This window comes from Jaculus jaculus, chromosome X (assembly GCF_020740685.1).
Source record: "Jaculus jaculus isolate mJacJac1 chromosome X, mJacJac1.mat.Y.cur, whole genome shotgun sequence".
NCBI classification, from domain to species: Eukaryota; Metazoa; Chordata; class Mammalia; order Rodentia; family Dipodidae; genus Jaculus; species Jaculus jaculus.
In genome coordinates, this window is record NC_059125.1 from 29,747,316 (window position 1) to 29,768,299 (window position 20,984).

The 20,984-nt window shown below is 37.8% G+C and overlaps 1 long non-coding RNA gene across 1 annotated transcript in view; it reads left to right on the plus strand.

Annotated features, from left to right (window-relative positions):
- LOC123456607 overlaps nt 1-16,480 on the plus strand; it is a 39,384-nt gene extending 22,904 nt beyond the window's left edge. The window contains exons 2-4 of the long non-coding RNA XR_006634588.1: nt 15,085-15,195; nt 15,283-15,390; nt 16,304-16,480. This is a non-coding gene — a long non-coding RNA (uncharacterized LOC123456607). The remainder of the gene's footprint in view (nt 1-15,084; nt 15,196-15,282; nt 15,391-16,303) is intronic.
- Nucleotides 16,481-20,984: the final 4,504 nt, after the last annotated feature.

The window sequence follows — 20,984 nt, forward strand, 5'->3', positions numbered from 1 at the left end:
CTAGATTTGGTGGCTTAAGCAGTAGAAATGTAATTCCCATAGTTCTGGAATCCATAAATCCAATGCATTAGCAGTTTAATTCTTGGCTTTCTTGCTATGTTCTCTCCTGGTAGAGAGTAAACTCTGGAGTTATTTCTTTTTTAATAAGGACACTGATCTAATTATGGAGTCCTTGTCCTCATGACCTCATCATAACCTAATCACTTCCCAAAGGCCACAATATCCTAATACTTTCATATTTCCCGTTAGTTTCAACATATGAGTTTGGGTGAGGCACAAACATTTAATCCATACACAATTGTGGCTGTGCAGATAGATGTGGCCAGATACTACAGGTATTTTTTAGAAGCACAGACAATAGTGTTTACTGATGAACTACATATGGAATATAAAAGGAAGGGAGATATCAAGCATCTTGAAAGTAATGTGAGGGGGAAGTTTCTGAGCAAGGTAAGGCTACCAGAGGTCTGCTATGCTGTGTAGCAGTATCCATTGGGAAAATAATGAATTATGTGAATCAGGCTGTGTCCTCTGATACTTCCCCCTATGGTCTTTCTCTGAAGTTAATCGAAAGAAGTATGATCAAACTGCATGATACAAATGTGTGAAAATGTCATCATGAAACTCATTATTTTATATCATGAATATACACTAATGTTATTTCAAAACCTTTTATTTTCAATCTTTACTTATATGTATATATGATGTATATGTATATGTGTGTGTGATCACATGTAAGCGTGAGGTGTACGTGTACCAGCACCTATGTGTGGAGACCAGAGGACAACTTTAGTTGTCGGTCCTCAGTTTCTAGCTTGTTTGAGGCAGGTTATCTTACTGTTCGCTACTGCTTATGCCAGGTCACCTCTTGAGTTCGCAGGGATTCTCCTGTCTCACCATCTTCAAAATCTCTAATTTCCTTTTTAGTTTTTTATGTGTGAAGTCCTGCCTCTTAAAGCTGACCATGAACAAGAGCAACAGAGAAAAGTTTAAAAAACACTTAAATCCAGCTCCCAAATCCTAGCATTTCTTATTTAATAGGTCTAGAGGAAGTATCTGAGGATAAATATATTTTTGAATGTGTGTGTTTGTGTGCATGTGAATGTGCAGGTGTGTGTATATGTGTTCACTTGCATGTCTAGATGAGAGGACATTCTCAGCTGTCATCCTCAGGGATGATGTCCATCTTTTTTTGAGGCTGGGTCTCTCATTGGTCTGGAGCTTTCTAGTTATGCGAACTGGACAGTGATCTTCTGGGATCCATCTGTCTTAACCTCCTCTATGCTGAAATGATAGGCATGTGCCTCCACATCTGGCTTTTCTATGTGAGTACTAGCAATCCAATTTAGATACTCATGCTTGCAAGGCAAGCACTTTGCTGGCTGAGTTTTCTCCTCAGCTCAAGAATCAGTATGTTTGAAGGTACTCAGGAATTTCTAATGTCCAACTATTAAATTAGTGATCAGTTTTAATCTAATTAATGACCCTAAGAAAATGTAATAGCATTTCTAGAAAAATGTTGGGGATTGTAAAAGTTTAACCCAAGATCAAGTATTTTTTTTATTTTTAATTACAGCTGCCACATATATGCACAATGTACTCTGCCCATAATCCCTTCTCACCACCCTCCTTTGTCCCCTCTTCCCTGTCCTCCCTCCACTGAAATAAATCCTATTTCTTTCCAAAAATTCCTCTCAGTGTTGAATGCTGACACTTCTTAGAACTTTTATGAGTTATGAGTGTACCCAGTACTAGAGTTTTATTTGAGGAAGGGATATCTTTTCAAAATACTCCATAGGTAATATTTAATACACACTTAGTATGTGTCAATGTTCTAAGTTCTTGTCACCCTCACTTATGGTAGCCACATGATTTTCTGTCTGTATCTTGAAAATTCCATGTTCCCTGCCTTCACACATGCTCTTTCTTCTGGTTGGATCCTTTTCCATTCTCATTGCACTGAGAACATACAGATCCGAATGTTGTTTAGATTTGTCTATTACCTGCCTTCTTTGGTATTTACCAGTTTTCCTGCTTGTTTCATATCTGTTTTTTTCTAAATTTCACTGTGAGTTCCCAAAAGGTACAGGAAACCCTGTTTTGTTAAACATTGAGTCTTCAATTCTTAGCCTAGCCATTGGATTTGTTGAATGAGTGTGACAGAGGAGCCTTGTTCCCTCAGTGTTACGTTTAATAAGATATGGTCCATGATAGTGACAAATTCTAATGCTAGCTTCTTAGGGGACTTCAAATAACTCTTGTCTTCCAAGGTGGGTTTGTTAATTGATTACTTAATGCTCCCTCATGGCCTTTATACTTGTCTGGCATTGGTCAGGACCTTCCAGTCGTTTTAATTGATTTGAACTCCACATAGATAAGGTTGGGATTATGGACTATTGCTGCTAAGAGGCTCCTCTGCTTCAGTTTAGATCACTGAATATATGTTGTTACTAAAGTTGGGGAGCTGTGGACATTTGTCCAGCCTGTACTACCAGTTTCTGAGTTGTGGTCAGATGAGGCACAACACCACTGGCTCTGGCTCTTATTTCTTTCATCAAGGCTTTTCCTTATCAAAATGTTTTACTGTCCTGTAGACTAAAAGTGCATTTTTATGTGCACATGTGAGTGTGGAAAAAATTTTTTTTTGAGGTAGGGTCTCCATTTGGCCCATGCTGACTTGGAACTGACTCTGTAGTCCCAGGCCAGCCTTGAACTCACGGTGATCTTCCTAACTCTGCCTCCTGAATGCTAGAATTAAAGGCGTGAGCCACTACATCTGGCCTTTTTATCTTGTTTTTTGAGACTTTGTCTTTCATTTAACATGGAATACACTAATTTGACTAAAGTAGCTATTCAGCAATTCAGAGGGATCCTCTATCTCTGCCTCCCAATTGTTGGGATTAAAAGTATGTGCTGGCATACCCAGCTTTTATGTGGGTGTTGGGGATCTGAACTCAAACTCTCATGGTTGTGTGGCAAGTACTTTACCAACTGAGCCATTTCCCTAGCATCTAAAGTCCCTTTCTTTTTTGTTGAGATAGGGTCTCATTCTAGCCCAAGCTGATTTGTAATTCACTTTGTAGACCCAGGGTAGCTTTGAAATCATAGCAATCCTTCTACCTCTGCCTCCAAGGTGCTGGGATTAAAAGCATGCAACACTATTCATGGCCCCAAAGTTTATTTTTGTTAGTAATAACACAACAGTAGATTTTAGTATCTGCCAGCATTTCTGTGGAGGAACTGGTAATGTATTTTGACAAAGATCCAAAATCATTTTGTTGTTCCATTCCCTAATGCAAGACCTTTTAGAGTTCAAATTTATAGGTGGAAAACCCACGTACATCATTGAAAATATTTGTTGGTTTATTTTGGGTGGGGTGCCTCATTAGCCAATTTGAGATAAGATACAGATTGTTTATTTGGGAGGTGATTCCAGGAAGCTCTGGGAGGGAAAGTGGAAAGTGAGACAATGAAGGGGATGAAGCCAATATAGGCATATTAATGATGGAGTTGCTTTTGTGAGGGACTGACTCAGTCCTATTACAGAGTTACATGAGACTGTGTACAACCTGCCTCAGAGTTGTCCCACCTAAGGCGTCATTAAGCTGAGTTTGCATCCTTCATTGGTTGATAGCCACTAGGGGAGGAATATTAAGTCATGGCTTTTCCAGCCTTATCCATGTGTACACAGAGGATGTTTTTGGGTCTCAAGAGAGCCTTCAGGCTCTGAGTCACAGAGCCCTTCCAAAAAGCCATACCTTTATTGAAGAATAATGGGTGGCAACAGGATATATGCAGGGTACCAACAGTATCTGTTCTACCAAGGACCTCTTTTTCTGTTTTCATACCACAACACTTGAAGGAACCCCAAAGGGTGATAGTTTGTTGGATATTTATCATTCAATTTGGTGATAATTCAGGCATATCTCTATCTATTCATTATAAATGCCCAGAATATATGCATATTTTTAAGTATAATCCTGTAGACCAATTAAGAAAGAGTGCACTCTGTATGCAAACTGAGAAGTTATAACAGTCAACATTAGCTCCTTTCTATATTGTACATAAAAACGTGCAGTATATGGGGTAAGTTTGATGCATGTAAGGAAAATGTGCATCTTTACATATATGCTGTATAGACAACTCTCCAAAAATTGACTGGACAAATATAAATAGATTTAAACTGACAAATATAAATAGATTTAAACTGCAGATGTAGCTCAGTGGAAGAGTGCTTGCCAATAGCATGTCTGAGCCCATAGGATGGATCTCTAGTAACACACACACACACACACACACACACACCATACAACTAACCAATTTACTAAAAATAATATTGCTGCCCTTTGATACAACTGAAGAGGGATTGCACTAATGCAAATTGCCCCATCAATGAGGGCTTGTGATGGCTGTCCTACTCTAGAGGCTTTGAATGAAGAAGGCTTGGGAGGAATGGTGGTAAGTAGTGGAGCAAGTGCAGGGTTGGAGAGCTTTAGCTGTGTGGCAAATGTGCACTGCATCCATTCAAGGTGAGGTTGGGTGGGAAAGAGTAGCATTTAAGATGAGCCAGCAGTTAGCCTGAGGAATTGGTAAATACAAGAGAACCACTGTGAAACATTTGTCTTATGCTCCATTTCCTTTATGTGATTTCATGTGTTTTTCCCCATTCAAAGGTAAACTAATGTAAGAGGATGTTAACTCAAAAAATTATTTATCATGGTAAGACCTTATCCTACCACACAAATGTCAACTGGAAGCGTAAGAAAAAAAAAATATTTACTTTGGCTGGCTTGTATTTTGCTTTGGGTTTGACCAAAAACCATTATTAGCATTTATTCCCAACTCTCCCTACTGCCTCTAAATCACTGAGATAAAAACTGACTTCATTTTCTTGAGGTCATATTATCTTTTGGCATGAGGGGCCAGTGACACTCAGAAATGGGAGCTAAATGCTACAGTCAACATCTGCCTAAGCTTAGTTTTCAATGCTCACCTCAATTCATTGCATTAATAAATTTTAGAAGGGATTTTTTTCAACTAAAGTTATATTTACTTAGAGAATCATCTTCCTACATTCTTTGAAATATTCATTGGTTAATATTTAATCAAAATACATCACAATCAACACACTAGAGAAATAAAGATACCATACAGATATAACAATATAATTATGACATTCATGTGTAAAAACTATTATGAAAGAATTTCCAGTTTTCTAAAACTTGAATTCATTTCTGGCCAATAATCTTTGATGGGGTGGAATAGATGCAGTCCTGTTTTCTAAAGTGTGATTTCCAGTGAAATATCAAGGTACACAGCTTCACCTAAACCACTAAAGTGCCGCTTACTTGTTTCATCTATAGGAATACTGTCATGATGTCTTTAGGGCAAAGTATAGGCACGATTTCATGTGGGGTCTTTAATTCCTATGAGGGTAGGTAGGACAACCTTTGAAGAGAATGGTAAGCGAGCATGCTTGCATTTGGTCTACCATTATTAAAAATTAACACTATTGACACATGTGCAATAGGTACACTACCTGTTGTCTTAATGGACAAAGAGACTCCTTATGGATGCACATATGACTTCCACTGGTACCTCCTTTAGATGTACACAGTATGCCTTTGTAAGATGGCTTGGAGACTGCATTACAGTTCAAGGATAAGAAAGAATAATGGTGGGGATCTGCAACATTATCAGAATCACCTCTATAGCTTCTAAAAATAACATATTGATCCTTTCTCTAATCTCTCACTAGTAATGGAAAAATACACTCTCTTCCTTCATTGACAATAACCACCCTGGTAAATATATCAGTCCAAATTTAATTAAAGGAAGAGAAACTACACTAGGGATATAAATGTGAGGGATTTAATACATGGATGTTATAAGGCTACAGAATGAAAGGGGAAGCTGACAGAAATCAGATATGAATAATAATTTAAGGAAACAGGTACCACCTCTGGGCTAGAAAAAGTGGTGTTTTAGTAGCCAGGAGCTTGGAGAATGGCTCTGTTGGGCATGAATCTCTTTGGATCAAATGCCTTGTATTTGGTACTTGACCTGACAAGGAGGTGTATGGCCCAGTGAGTTAGGGAGCACTGATGGCTGGTCCTCCAGCTGCTACTGGCATATCTGTGGGTGTGAGGCCAGGCTGTTGTTAGAAAGATGTTCTCAGAAATTAGGTAAGAACTAATACATGGGTACACTCTCCTGTCCCTGTTGTCCACCTGATATTGGCCAGGGGGTGATGTTCACCCTCTGCTCATGCCATCATTTTCCCTGCCATCACGGAGCTTCCCCCTTTGAGCCTGTAAGCCAAAATAAACCTCTTTTTCCCCAAAAGCTGCTCTTGGTCAGGTGGTTTCTGCCAGCAATGTGAACCTGACTGCAACAGTAAAGTGGTATCGAGGAGTGGGATTGCTGCTAGACACCTGACTGTGTGACTTTGGCCTTTTGGAACTGATTTTCAAGAGGAATGTGGAATGGTTTGAAAATTTGGCCTAAGAGATGCCTTGCAGTGCTGTAAGTACAGCTTGTTGGACTATTCTGGTCAGAGTTGAAAGACCTGACATGCAGTAAGAACTATAGATTGTGAGGTTTGGCTTATGAGGGTGAGAAAGAGCTTAGCTTGGACTGGGCTAGCAGTTTGTATGGGAAGCTTGCTGTTATGCCCGTGTCCTGAGAAGGTGTGAGGGTTTTTGTGTAGAAATGAACTGGTGTGAGCAGAGGGATATGTCACAGAAAAATGAAATCTTTGGACCTAAACTTCTGCCCATTCACCTGCAAACTGTTTGAGCAATTACAACTTTTGAGATTGGGCCAGCTGATCTGCACTGGGGCAACAGGAAGAATGTAGACTCTTTTGATGGGGCCTGAGTGCTCAAAGAATGTCCTGTTCTTCAAAGTCTGCTTTATTACCCCCCCCTCCCGACTAACAAATTGGAACCCTACCTGGTATTGTGGAGTATAAGAAATTCAGGAAAGAGAGGATCATTGAGCTTGCAACACAATATTGTGTTTTGGAAATGGCCATGGGCAGTGTGAAGCAGGTTTGCTGGAGGGCTGCATGGAGACCCCAGGGGTCCATGAGGATGAACCGTGGATTGCAGTGGAGACCAGTGGAGATGCCAGGACCATGAGATGGCTGCTAAGGAAAGCTGCTGATCCCGATGACATTTTCCAGGACTGTGAGTAGCCTAGCTGGAGGGGCGGAATTGGAATGCCAGTGACTTATTGCTGATTAGAATTATTGGACTTGGAGATTTGTCATGGGCTAGAGCTGTTGGACTTGAAGTTACAGAGTTTGATGTTTTCCTTGGTTGGTTTAAATCTTGTACTGGTTTAGTATTTCTTTGCTATGCCCAACGCCATCTTTTGCAGTGTGAATGTTTATTCTGTGCCATTATCGGTGTTTTGGAGACTTTTTGGTTTTATGGCTCAGTTAAAAGAACTTGGACTATGGGAATATTTGAACATCATTGGGATTGATAAAAACTATGGGGACTTTTAAGTTGGACTGAATGTATTGTATTTTACATCATGTATGGTTATCAGTTTATGGGAGTTTATGATTCAGGTGTCCCCCATAAATTTAGGTGTTCTTAATGTTAGGTTCCCAGCTGATGGAGACTTGGGAATTAACACATCCTGGAGGCACAGTATTGTTGGGGGCGGACATATGGGTGTTATGGCCAGTTTTCCCTTTGCCAGTGTTTGGCACACTATTCTGTCCCTGTTGTCCACCCGATGTTGGCCAGACTGTAATGTACACTTTCTGCTTATGCCATCATTTTCCCTGCCATCATGGAGCTTCCCCTTTGAGCCTGTAAGCCAAAATAAACCTCTCCCCTCCAAAAAAAGAAACTAATACATCCAATCTCCTGGGGGTAGGGTGGGACAGGACGATAGCTAGAAAGGAAATCAGAGGAAAGTATTCTGAAGTGTTCCAGCCCTAGGATCACAGGCTAAAGTGTGGAAGAGTGGGCCTGGAGCTGTGTGACTATGCATTAAAAAAAAAAAACAAAAAACAAAACCTTGCAGTGGTCTTCTATCACCTATAAGGACTCTTTGTTTTATTTTTATTATTTATTTATTTATCTGTGCATGCATGAGTACATGCATGTAGGTGTGCCAGAGCCTCTTACCAGTGCAAACAAATGCCCTACTCTTTTGCCTGTGGCTTATGTAGACAGTTTGGGAATTGAATTGGACCAGTGACTTTGCAAGCAAGCTCCTTTAACCACTGAACAATCTTGTCATCCCTGAGCCTTTATTTTATACCCTGTTTCTCTGTAGCATTCCTGCTCAGCCTGGTGGGTTCCGTGATGTTTCCTCTGATGGGGGAAGAAAGTTTCACAAAATGCAGATAAGAGAGCTTTCATTGCTACTTAATGTCAGCAATTTTCTCTTCATTCCTGCACTTCTTCAGGAACTTTTGCATGTTAAATTGAATGGAATATCATTTTGATTTGACTTTAAAATATGTCATTAATTTGAACAAGGTTTAAGAATATTGAGGCTTGAGAGAGACAAAGAATGAAATGAAAGTGCACACAAGAAAAGTTAAACTCAAGTGATAGATGAATGTGTCCCTCTCATAATCTCTTATAAAATACTTGACTGCTTAGAACTCAAAACATTCTTATTCTGATTAATCTTAGGGATTTAATAAGGTCTTAAAACCCTATTGGTTCTCTTTTTATTTTATTTTATTTATTTGAGAGAGAGAGAGAGAGAGAGAGAGAGAGAGAGAGAGAGAGAGAGAGAGAGAGAGAGAGAGAGAGAATGGGCTTGCCAGGGCCTCCAGCCACTGAAAATGAACTCCAGATGCATGTGCCCTCTTGTGCATCTGGCTTATGTAGGTTCTGGAGAATCAGACTTGGATCTTTTGGCTTTTCAGGCAAATGCCTTAAACGCTAAGCCATCTCTTCAGACCCTGGTTCTCTTTTAAATGAACCAGCAGGCTGTATCCATGTATGCAAATTGATCTTTGAGGCTGATGTGGATGATGGAAATTTTTAACTGCATAGCAATATATGCTTAATTCTGCATGGTATTGTTAGAGTCACCCATTTTTCATGGCATTAAGAAGGTTTCATAACTTTGGAAAGTCATTTAATGAAAGCAGTAATGAGACTAGCACTGACACACAGTAACGTTTCTAATCACCAACAATTGGGCCTCTAGGCATTTTAAATTTGTGATAAATAACTCCTTTTATATCTGAGGGTTCGTGTTTTATTAAAATAATTTTATATCTGTCAGTGAAAGTTCTGGATAAGCCAAGCTCATCCAGTGGATGATGCCATGTAAGCATGTTAGCATCATTTACTTTAGGAAATTTTTGAGTAAGAAAAGTAGAGGAACAGAAATGTTTGTAGGGAAGACAGAGTTAGGTTTTGGTTGTTTGTTTAAACAATTATTTGTAAATGCCAGAGCTGGTGAATAAAACCTGTTTGTGTCTAGAATTCATAGACGTTGATTTCCTATTGTGGAAGTTAGAACCTCCCCCCCCCCCACCAGAGAAGGTCACTTTTTGCTCAATTTTCATTTTGTCGGTTGATGCTGTGGGTCTTCTCAGTGCCTTGGCTTTTTACTTTAAAAACAAACAAACAAACAAACAAACAAACTCCTCACCCTTTCCTATTTCCTGTCCTGAGCCCATGTATTTCTTTAGTCTTCACTTGAATCTTCAAAGCTGAACATTCATCTGTTGGGCCAGCAAGCTTCATTATGTTTTTCCTTTTAATCAATTTTTTTTCAGAAAGTGGAATGGTTTTGGAATCAGGGTATTCCTCTATCTGCTTCAAATTGTTTCAGCATCACACACTTCCTTGTAAATAAATTAGGCACTTCTGAGAACAGGATGAGGTCTTTGAGACCTATAGCTCTGTTTAATTATAATACTTTATATTTGCAAAATATTTTAAAGTATGCTGTGTCCTACAAAGACACTTACCTCATTATATTTTAATTTTATTGTTCACAAGACACCATGTGAGCTTCTGGAGGGCCAGAAATATATATTGCACATCTTCTAGGCCAAGTGCCTGGCATATTAATTGGTGCTTTAATAATCACTTATTGAAAATAAGTTAAATCTTGTATTTATTTTTTTCTTATGAGATTATCATGAGTAGCAGATGAAACTTAGACAAACACCAAACAATCTTGGTACATATATGGCTCTCTGCAAATGTTTTTCACTGAAGAAAGGTTTCCTGTGATACAAACAGGATTGCTAATACATGCTTGTAAGGATGGAATCATAATCATTGCTTAGTAAGGTGAGGATTTTTCCATTTGACTTCCAGATTCTCACACTGACACATAACCAAAAGAGTGGAGAGGACTATTCCATTTGATCTCTAAGCTACTACATCATTCGAGATCATCCTATTAACATATGACAATAGAAGAGGAACATTATGGAGAGAGTTCACAATCATGGGGATCCCTTGAAGCACATACTTTCCCCCTGCCCAGAAATGTAAAATATGATGAGCGAAGCAGATTTCCCTTCATTATTTAAATTCGGATTGAAGTTTAGCAGGTAGCAGTGAAATTCATATGGATGGATAAACACTTGATCATCAGTTTCTGAGTGTATGCTCCAGATCTGCTTCTGTCCTGGTTGACAGTGTTTCGCTGATGCCTGGGACAGTTCCTGGAATATGGTAGATGTTGCCAGATGTTGCATTTATAGGTCCAATTCTTATCTCATTTTTTAATCCACATTCTTTGCTATCTGACCCTACAATTTGTATGTTTATGTTTCTTCCCCTTAGGTTTTCTTTTTCATATATGTGTGTTTGTATGTGTGCTTGTATGTGTGTGCATGAATATATGTATGTGAGTAGATGCTGGGTATCTTCCTCAGTTCCTTTCCTTGAGTCAGGTTCTCTCCCTGAACCTAAAGCTCATTGATTTGGTTAGACTGACTAGGCAGTGAACTCTAGGAATTTCCTATCTCTGCCTTCAGGATACAGGGATTATAGATGTAGGCTATGACATCCAGTACTTTTTATGTGGGTGTTGGGGTTCTGAACTCAGAGTTTCATGTTTGCTCGGCAAGTACTTTACTCACTGAGGCATTTCCCCAGCCCTCTTGTTCTCCTTTTGAATGGTCTGTGCAACATGCTTTGGCCAATGTGATATTAGTAGGCTAATGGCTTAAAAGGCAGACCAAATGCTTAGAAAGTCCTGAAAGTGGAACTTTTCTTCTTGTGTCTCTGGTGTTGCCAAGACAGGTATAAGCTCATTTTCTTTTTTAAAGTATAGCTTGCATATAAAATACTAGGTTTCATTATGACATTTTCATACATATATTTTAAACTTTGTTCCTTTCACCCTCCCTGACTTATCCCTCCCCTTGTTTGTCCCTTTTCTTCCCTAGTCTCTCCTGCTTTCAGTCACATTTTTTCATTACTCTCTCTTCTTTCCTCTTCCTTCCCTTTAGGACTTCTCCCACCTCATATCCCCTTTCTATTTTCATGTCCTACATAAAAACACACACTTATATACATTTAATTTGATAGTCCACATATGAGAAAAATCATGTAATACTTGCATTTCTGAATCTTGTGTACTTTCGAGTCCCAAGAGGAAAATGAGGGACACAGGGAGCAGAATTGATCCTTCCCAGCTATGCAGGGTGGATCAGTCTACATTCAGTGAGATCAGCAGAGCCTATCCTTAATCAGCTGTCCCTCCAGCAACATGGATATGTGAGAGTATAATGACTGCTGGTAAAAACTATGTGAACTAGAATGGTTTGTGCAGTACTTTTGTGGTCATAGCTGATTCATATGCCTAATGGATATTTGATGAATGAATTAATGTACAATGTTTCATAGTCAGCTGTTCTTAGGTACCCATTGTATTTTCCATATCAACTCCCTCAAAAATTGTTGTCAGATATTGAAGCACAGAAGAAAATGCCAAGGAGATCCAGGTATTAACAGTGTCTCTGCCAACATGAAGAAGTATCACTGAGACAAATATATAAACAGAGAATAGCTGTACCAATGATATGCCCTAAAAATTTCATAGGAAGTATAAGGATGAAAATAGTAGACTTTGAAAAGCTGAATGCCATCTATTAATTCATAAATTTAATTATTTAAAAAAGGGTAATAATAATTACCTCTTTTAAGTAATTATTCATGTATATGACCTTATCAGAGAACAAAATATTTTAATTTCACAAAAGAATGTTTTTTCAGCAAATATAAGTTTGTGCAAATGTCATTACAGTTATTTTTACTTTTGTAGTCTTCATAAGCATAATGTCTGACATCATTACTTCTTAGTAACTCAAGACTGTAATTATTAGCAGGAATAGGTTTTCTTTGTTTTCATCATGATACTCTGATAGTCAGCTATGAAATAATTAAGTAATGACTTCCACTATTCTTTCTTGTTCTGATTCTCTACTAATTACCACACACTGATGTTATTGTAGGCTGTCAAAACATGGGGGACTCAGATGGCCTTTTCATTGCATCCATCTCTTGCCCATCTTTTCGGACTAAGCAGTTCTTCTGCCTGTTCTGTTGGTCTCTTGATTCTCACCTCTGCCATACTTTTGTTAGTGGTTAGCATATTATTGCTTCAGATCCATTGCTTCCTTTCACATACATTGTGGGATGGAAGATACAGGCAGTCTCTTGTTATGTTTCTAATATGATCAAGATTATAGATTTTAAGAGCATCTGTGAGGCTGAACAGTCTGTTAAACAAATTGCAGGGTTACCTGTCTTACAACTAGTGCAGGAAGTTACAAGTCAGATCTATGGGTGAGGTTTTCCTGAATTATTAGCCTTCCATGCACAGCCTTGCGTTAGCATAGTCTCCTGTGTGTACTCAGATAATCTCTTTTCATTCTACGGTACTTTATGAGAGCGTTGAAGGGGAATACAGTCACAATCACAAAAACCATCTTTTTAATCCCTTTGCCTGTTTCCTGTTCTGCCTTCAAATGACATATGCCATCCCAGGAGAACATAACTCCTGATCATGGGGATCATGATTGAGTCATTTTTTATCTGTGGTCTATCTAAGTTTCTTCACATCACTTATTTCAGATGGTAGAGTAGCAAGAAATCAAATATGGAGTAAGGTAGACATAGACTCATATTTTGGCTTTGCCACAAATTAGCTATTCTGCCTTTTCATCTATTCACTAAAAAAATCTTTAGGATGTAGTGTTCTCATCTATAAAACAAAGATAATCATAGTTCCTACTTGATTGTCTTGTTTTAACATTTAGGCAAGATATATATATATATATATATATATATATATATATATAATTTATATATATTTATTTTATTTATATATTTATACATATATTATATATATATATATAAAATTTTTATGGCACCTGAGAGACTTAGGAATTTAACAAATACAGTCACTATTCATCTTATATCAATATATTAATTGTAGGTATTTGCAAAAATTGTATATACTTGGAAAAATTAAAATAAAACCCACAGAATTTCATCATGAAAAGAACTGTTGGGCTGGAGAGATTGCTTAATGGTTGAGGCACTTGCCTGCAAAGCCAAAGGACCCAGATTTGATTCCCCAGTACCCACATAAAGCCAGATGCATAAGGTGACACCTATGTCTGGTGTTCATTTGCAGAGGCAAGAGGCTGTGGTGTGCCCATTCTCTTTTTCTGCCTTTCTCTTTCTCACATGAATAAACAAAAAAATAAAATTTAAAAAACTGTAAAATATCTGTTATTTATTCATATATATATGCCTATATATAGTATAGAGGAAAGTATACATAGAAATGTCTATATGTTAATAAGCATAGTAATAGCACAATAATACCTACATATTAATAAGAATTTTACATACTTATTTTGGATCCCTTTCTTGAGTATACCAGAATTACTTCTGGAACATGGTGGTCAAAATGTTTTAAAGAGATTTTGAGGCGCTCAGAAGATGGCTTAATGGTAAACTGTTTACTTCACATGTGTGAATATCTGAGTTTAGATTCCCCAGAACCTATGTAAATTTGGATGCAGTAGCACATACCTGTAATCTAAGCATTCTTACTGTGATATGTGTGGTAAAGATAGGAGAATCCCTGTAAACTCAAGCAGTAGCGAACAATACGATAACCTGCCTCAAACAAGCTAGAAACTGAGGACTGACAACTAAAGTTGTCCTCTGATCTCCACACACAGGAGCTGGTACATGTACACACCACACTCACATATGATCACACACACATATGCATATACATCATATACACATATAAGTAATGATTGAAAATAAAAGGTTTTGAAATAACATTAGTGTATATTCATGGTATAAAATAATGAGTTTCACGGTGACATTTTCACACATTTGTATCATGTAGTTTGATCATACTACTTTTATTTATTTATTTATTTTTTGGTTTTTCGAGGTAGGGTCTCACTCTAGCTCAGGCTGACCTGGAATTCCCTCTGTAGTCTCATGGTGGCCTTGAACTCACAGGCAATCCTCCTACCTTTGCTTCCTGAGTGCTGGGATTAAAGGCGTATGCCACCACGCCTGGCCTGATCATACTACTTTTGATTAGTTTCCTATATTTCTTTTTACCCCTTTCTGCTGATTTCTTTTCAAGGTGTTATAGGGTAATGGTGGTTCATAATCAAATTGCATAGCAATTAAACATTTTCTTGCTGATAATTTGGCTCAATTCCATGTTATTTTTTCAAGTATGTGTTTCATGGATTACATATCACTGCCTCTGTGTTAATCTTAGATAAAATAATGTCAAGAGTAAAAGTACTTTAAGTTCTACTTTTGCAGGGCTGCATGTTCAAAGGTCAGTGATTTTACTGGATGAGATGGCAGGAATTATCTGTATGGAATTGTCACGTTTTTTTGATAAGGGATTGTTATCATCCCCCTGGAGATGCCCCACAGATTAGGCAGCCAGAAATCAAGTTCAGTGCTCCAAAATGTCAAAACTTTGTGAAATGCAAAGTAGGCCATTCCCCTGGAATTTTGACTAGAACTCATATTTGATAATAAAAGGCACCAATTCAATTCTCTTGTATTTTGATTTCAGAGACTTGTCACTCCCTAGGAAGTCTTTTGGGTTTCCCATCTGAGAGGCACCATTTCAGCACATCAGATACCAACACTTTTTCCCTATTTGTATGCTTCCCTCACCATCAAGGTCTGTATGGCTACTGTTCATAAATCCATGTTTTGGAGAATCAGAAATTGGGAAAGTAATAGCCATTTCTTACTTTTCTGTTTCCAGAGCATTCAGATTGTCTCCTCTTTCCTACAATCCTCAGGTTAGAAGAACTGTCACCACCCATGCCCATAATTAGGGCATAAGATTATATCCTGTATGACAATATAAGGGGTGAGTATAAGATGCTCTTGGCATTCCTACTCTTTGGCATGGCAAGGACTTCTGAGAACTCCTTGGCATGGCAAGGGCTTTCCAGAATCTCTTGTGCCTAAGTGGGTACAACAGATGGTGGCCAGAGCTGAAATGCTCAAGCTTACTACCGTAAGAGGGCTGCTAACTTGGTCAGGGAGTCCCATCCACAAGTCCACCAGGGGAGGGTGCTGAGAAGGGAGAATGGGCCAGATTCAGCTGGATCTTCCATTCCAGGGCACTGCTCAGGGGAGAGCTTCCTGGGGTCCTGTAAAGGATTTGAGTTCTCTGTCTTCAGAGAGCCAATGTTTTAATTTCCACTCACAGAGAGAATCCAGGGAAAGCAGATTTGAACAACTATGGTGACTCCAATAGAAAAGAGACAGTGACCTCATTATGATCACCATCATGTAACGGAATTGTAATTATCACCAACAAAGCAGAAGACAGGCAAAAAAAAAAAAAATTCTTTCTCTTCTCCCTCCTCACAGGAGGAGTTTGAACAAAAAAGAATACAGTATGTGAGACTGTATCTCTTCCTTATTTTGGTCCTTTCCCCATTCTCTACTGTCATTAGCCAGCCTGGCTCAGAGGAACTTATTAATCAAATCTGCGATTGGAATTTTAAAATAGATTACTGGCAACATTTTAAAAATTATCTTAATACTAACATATATACTTATATATAAGAATATGAAATAACAAAACAATATATAAAATGTAAATATGATGAAATATCACGATTTACTTTCTGAATTTATCAAATGAACCATGTTTTTCCTGTTACGAATTAAGTCACAATGTTAAGGATTTGAAAAATGAGTCAAACTGGTAGGGGTAGTTCACTGATAGCAGAGATTTCTGACAATTTACTAAACTCTTCCATTTTCTCTAGGGAACACAGATACACAGGTGGATTGTATTTCCCAGCCTCCGTTGCAGTGGCCTATACCATATGACTAGTTCTCACCAATGGAATGTGAGTGGAAGCTCCGTGTCATTTCTTCCTCTAGGCAGCCCCATCATTCTTGCTGTGCTTGTCACACCCACACAGATAACTACAAGGTTTCTAGGATGCCAAAGCCACAAGGGGAATCCATTCCTGAATTCCACATGAAAAGAGTCACTCTTTGGCTAGGTAATGTACTTTGCAGTTTTATGCTAGCAAGGATTGCATTTCTATTGTGCATCTGGGGTGTATTTACTAGAGCAGTTTATTTTACGTTACCTAGCATAGGTACCTGCATAGAGTATCTATGTACCTGGAATTTACTAACAAGAACTTAGTCCTTTCCTGATTTTGAATAACATTTACTGATTTTGACTTCTTTTTGTCTTCCTAGCCTTTCTTTTTGTGGCTGGGAATAATGTAACCATGGGATGCTGTGGATAAAAAAGAATTGAAAAGGACTAAGTATATTTAAATGAAATCATTAGACTTGGATTTTACTGATTTTTTTTTTCTAAAGACAAACTCTTTTTGAGTGCAAGACTACACTTATGGGTAGCCTCAAAACTCCATGATTAGGGACAAAGACCTCTGTAGAACTTGGCTCAACCTTCATGGCTGCCTTACCATGACTCCTGGGTTTGGGGAACAGCCTACTTATGTATTCTTTTTGACATAAGAAATAATTAAAATTGTGCAGTGTTCCCCTGGCCCCAGGTGAGGAAAACCTAGTGGAATGAGGTGGGAGAAAAGGAAGAGATAGTTCCTCTGCTTAGGAAACAAATCTCTAAGAGTTTGAAGGAAGTTCATTGGTATCTAAAGCATTTCATCCTAACCTCTCTGATAATAAAAAAAAAACGTGGTTAGAAAATTGGAAAAAAAAATTGAAATATAAGAATTTGAATACACATAAATGTAAAGTTTATACATTTTGTTTATCATTGCTTTATTATTTTAAAATCCATATTACAGTTAGCATGAGCCTTTATAGAATTTTCTAAGACTCAAAAACTCCTGCTGGAAATATTTGTACTATGTTAAAATATATTTTATAAGAGAAATATTTAAGAGGAAATTGCAAGAGAAACTAGAATAACCAATGTTTTTAAGGAAATGTCATAAAGAGAGATAATGTAAAATCTTTTGGCATTGATTCACTAGCTCTGATTGGCATTTTCCTTTACTTTACAGCTCTGTCAGTGATTTATTTGAGGCTAAGGGCAGATGCCTGGATGATTTGTGAGGCCTACCTAATGCTATGGTGATAGGGATCAATGGTCTGCTCTAAGAAGTAGTAAAATGCATCATCTCTATTGAACAAACTGTGTTTCTAAAAATAATTTGCTAAGCATAGAAGTAAAACTTGAGATTTGCTGTCTGGAAAGAAATATTAAAAAGTTAATCCATCTGCCTCCTGACACGATTGGCATTTCTTTCAATCAAATGTTATCTGTCAACCCTGTTGAAAGAAAACAGGTGCCTCAAAAAGATGTTCTTTTTAAAACAGTCTTCTTTAGACGAGGAGGAAGACTTCATGAAACAGTGCATCTTGCTTATAACTCCTCAAATTAATAGTTGAGGACAAGAGACTGTTAAGCCAAAATAATTCAAAAAAGTCTGTATATATAATTAGATACCAAAAAGTAGGCGACTAAAAGAAGTACTTTATGTTTAATTACTTTTTTCTTTTCTCTATTATAAAATCACTTATATGCTCAATGCAAACAAAATTTGGAAATGCCAAATGAGCCCAAATCAGAATGCAGTCACAGTATCCAGAGAGAATTTTCTTATCTCCATTCATTTAACATTTTTTGATGGTACACCTTTATTTAAAATATTTGTAGGCTATGGATTTCAAACCAGAGACTAATACTGCTGGACAAGTTAATGGGAATTCAAAGTGTAAAATGAAATAAAGGATTGTTAAAAATGAGGTACAGAGGGCTGGAGAGATGGCTTAGCGGTTAAGCACTTGGCTGTGAAGCCTCAGGATCTTGGTTCAAGGCTCAATTCCCCAGGACCCACATTATCCAGATGCACAAGGGGGCGCACGCGTCTGCAGTGGCTGGAGGCCCTGGCGCACTCATTCTCTTTCTCTATCTGCCTCTTTCTCTCTGTCTGTTGCTCTCAAATAAATAAATAAACAAAAAATTTAAAAAGAAATGAGGTACAGAAATGTGGTGAGTATATTTTTTAAAATTCTGCAAGTTAAATTATTTGTTAGCAATAATTAACATTTTCATTTTGACAAAATTGCAGTCATATTTTGTAAATAAGATTATTATAATACATAATAATTACTATATGTCATTAGTATATAGGAGTATGATAGTCCAGGAAACATTAGAAACTTTGGAAATTTACAAATGCCACACATATAATTCAGTAAGAAGTGGGTCATTTATAGTAATACCAAGTATTATGACTCTTAATTTTTTTTTTTTTTTTAGTTTTTCAAGATAAGGTCTCACTCTAGTCCAGGCTGACCTGGAATTCACTATGTAGTCTCAGGGTGGCCTTGAACTCATGGCGATCCTTTTACCTTTGCCTCCTGAGTGCTGGGATTAAAGGCATGCGCCACCACGCCCGGCTTGTTTAATTTTATTTATTTGACAGAGACAGACAGAGAAAGAGGCAGAGAGAGAGAGACAATGTGTGCACCAGGGCTTCCTGCCACTGCAAACGAACTCCAGATGTGTGTGCCCCCTTGTGCATCTGGCTGATGTGGGTCAAGGGGAATCTAGCCTCGAACCAGGATTCTTAGCCTTCACAGGCAAGTGCTCAACTGCTAAGACATCTCTCCAGCCCATGACTCTTTATTGTAGATATGAAAGTTTTGTTAATTCTAATGTATATTAGAGATGTTATTACTGATTATTATCATCACTGAATATATGGAGAGGAAGTCAATGTAGGAAAAACCAAAAACCTGAAATTAAGCATAAATTTCTTTTGATTTTTTGGAAGATATGACTGGCTGAATATAAGTTTTAGCAAGAAATCCTTTATGAGTGGTCATGTAGAAGAGTGATTTCGTTTAAGTATAAAAGCCCCAAGGAGGCACTTTTTAATGATAAAAAGGATTCTTCTAGGACAAAGACTTTGGATAATTTCCTTAATTAAGAAAATCCCTTTAGGAAAATAAATATTAAATTAGATAATAACTAATACCATATTCCAAACAGAAAATTTCTCTTAAATTTCAGAGCAAGTCCAGTATTTTCTTTCTGCTTTGGCTACCCCATGATTAAAACCTGGGCAGGGTTTTGGGAGCATACTGAGTTGTTTCCTTTTTGAAAAACATTTTGGTCTCTTCGTGTTAAGCATTTTCTCCAAGTCAGCCTGTTAAAATATTTCTTTCATGTTTTAGTTAGAAACATTTCCAGCATTTGAAAAGCAAATACAGTATGTTTCTCTTCTAAGAAGCTCATAATTTGTAACAACCCCCAAATGGCTGAGATTACAGCAAGTTAAATTCTTTTTTAAAAATTATCATTGTTTTATTAATACAAGTTTTCTTTTACTCCTGTCAGGGCAGATAAGTATTATTGCCAACCATTCCAACCATCTCAGGAACTTAATAAAGTAAGGGTTTATTTATCATGCATGTCATGTTTGAATTCAGGTATAGATATTATATATATATATATATATATATATATATATATATATATATATATGCTCTTCATTGCTAGGCTCTCTAGAATTCAGACATGATCTGGATGAGGAGTTCATTTGTTCATCTTACTAACTGTTGTATCCTATGTTTTCTTTATTGATAACTTCTGTATTTACAATAAAACATGTTTTTTCCCCTCCCTCATTTCCCCCTTCACAACTCTGCTCTCCATCATATCCCTTCCCTCTCTCCATTAGTCTCTCTTTTATTTTGATGTCATTGTCTTTTTCTCCTCTTATGAGGGTCTTGTGAAGGTATTACTAGGCACTGCAAGGTCATGGATATCAAGGCCAACTTCTGTCTGAGCAGTTGCATTGTAAGGAGTGGTGCTACCCTTCCTTGTGCCTTTCCTTTGGCTCTTACATTCTTTTAAAAATATTTTATTTTTGTTTATTTATTTTACAGAGAGAGAATGGGCGTGCCAGGGCGTCTAGCCACTGCAAACGAACTCCAGATGCATGTGCCCCCTTGTGCATCTGGCTTACATGGTTCCTGGGTAATTGAACCAAGGTCCTTTGGCTTTGTAGGCAAGCCCTTTAAACACTAAGCTAGCTATTTCTCCAGCCTGGCTCTTACATTTTTTCTGTCACCTCTTCTGCAATGGACCCTGAACCTTGGAGTGTGTTTTCTTTTTTCAAGGAAGTGTCTCACTCTAGCCCAGGCTGACCTAGAATTCACTATGTACTCTCAGGCTGGCCTCAAAACTCATAGCTATCCTCCTTCCTCTGTTTTCCAAGTGCTGAAATTAAAGGAGTTCATCACCATACCTGGATATCCTGTGGTTTTTGATTCCACTAATTAATATATTTTGTAGAAAAATGATCAGGGAGCCTGATCAAGACTAACTGAGACAGTGACACTTCAACTTTTACTCTGTTCTCTCTCTCTGACACACACACACACACACACACACACACACACACACACACACACACGGCTTCAATT